The sequence below is a fragment of the Cyprinodon tularosa genome, unplaced genomic scaffold (genome assembly GCF_016077235.1).
Source record: "Cyprinodon tularosa strain WSP-4 unplaced genomic scaffold, ASM1607723v1 ctg629, whole genome shotgun sequence".
Classification (NCBI taxonomy): Eukaryota; Metazoa; Chordata; class Actinopteri; order Cyprinodontiformes; family Cyprinodontidae; genus Cyprinodon; species Cyprinodon tularosa.
The window spans coordinates 371,474-373,388 of NW_024039373.1; positions in this window are offsets into that span (position 1 = coordinate 371,474).

The following is a 1,915-nucleotide window of genomic DNA, read 5'->3' on the forward strand; positions in this document are numbered from 1 at the left end:
TTCACTATGTAATAGAGGTTTAAGGTTGAATCTTTTACCAAAAATAAACTACTATTGTGTTTTGAGAGCTCATTCTACTGAACATGGCCACATGGCAACAACTAATTCTTTAATAAAATCTATAAACTACAAATATCTACCTTGAATTTGGCATCTGTCATTGTGAAATTGCATTTCAAGAAAGAAAAACAAACAGCGGATTACAAAGCTAAGCTGAGCCAAAAGTAAGGATAACTAGTAACTTTTCCAAAATGTAGTGGAGTAGAAAATACAATATTTGACTTTGAAATGCAGTGATTAGAAAGTTATAAGTACTCCTTCAAAAACTACTCAAGTAAATATACTCAAAAGAGTACTTAAGTACAATAATAAAATAAATGTACTTTGGATTCTTTTTTCACTGTATTCTGTTGTAGCAGGACATTACTGTTTCATGGAAAGGTGTTTACTTCTAGTTCCAAAGTAAAAAAACAAAAAACAATTCACTGGACTTTGTTTCCAAGTTTGAAGATGTTTTGTTTCCCATCCAGAAAGCTTTTTCAATACAAAAATTAAAAAAATACCTAAAGGACTGAAGTGAGAAAGTAGATGCCTTAATTCTGTTTAACGTAATCCAATCAAAATTGAGCACTTCTGTAAATTAAAAACTTTGTTTAGTTAAATTGCAATATGTAAACAATAAATTGCCTAGACCTAGAATACAACTATGCAAATACAAAGGAAAAATGTAATAAAAACAAGAGATGATATACTGCACTATTAGGACAAATGTACATTATAATAAATACTTTATGGTTAGACCCAAAGAAAATTTGGCACATAGTTTTTTAAAATCTAAAAAACTGTAAAGTGCATCTATAACATTTCAGAAAGACAACTAAATTCAGTTAAAACACAAAAAAGATCATGTTCTTTCTTACTTCTAAATCCTTCTGTTGCAGTTGCTACATAATGTTGACTAAAGATTTATTTTTTATTGGTATTTTTTAACCCTTTCCTCTATTGCAGGCTTACTCTAGTGGAACTTGAGTTTCTCTCAGACGACAAAGAGCCAAGTTGCAAAGGCATTTAATATTTTTTATAGAGACAAGTGCGCGGATGGGATTGACGATCATAGCCTTAGCTCTGGTTTGAACCAGGCTCCAGCAGATTTATATCGCTTCCTAATTCTGAAACTTTGATGCTTGCAGATCCATAGCTGATAATAGCCATTCTAGTTCCCATATTCATGTTAATTGATTTTAGTGATTGATTAATTGATAATCTGCCATTATCTTAAACATCCTGCATTTCCTCTTGAACCAAGGTGGTTTTATAACGAAGAGCATTTTTTGATACACTATATATTTTTTTGATTTGCAGATATTTGAATCCAACCATTCATCAGCTGTACTAAAAATTATATACTTTAAATGCTATGTACTATAAATAATACAAAATATAACAAAACAGACCTAGTAGGACACTGAAATAAATAATAGAACAGATAAAACAAGTAAAAGAAATGTACATCTAGTATCAGTTTGTTTTTCCTTTCTATTTCCTGTTTGACAAGATATCAAAGATTGCAGCTTTCTGCTCATCCAACTCTAGGTGGAAGCAAACCCTCATAATTCAGGGAACTTATCCTCTCCATCCTGTTCTGTTTTTGACATGCTACTGAATCCAAGAATGTAATTTAATTACAAAGAGACTACATTTATTTGCACCTGGTAAATAAAATTGAAATAGTTTGACGTTAATCAAAATGAAAGTTTTCATTCACACAGCAGCAAAGGTTGTGGCCATACTTACTGGAGGGTCAATTTCAGGAGCTTCCTTAGGAAGCCAGTCTTTAAACTAATGTCAAATAATTCAGACAAATCTTGTTAATTTAAAGAAATCTAATGGAAAACCAGTCAGTCAAACACCTTGA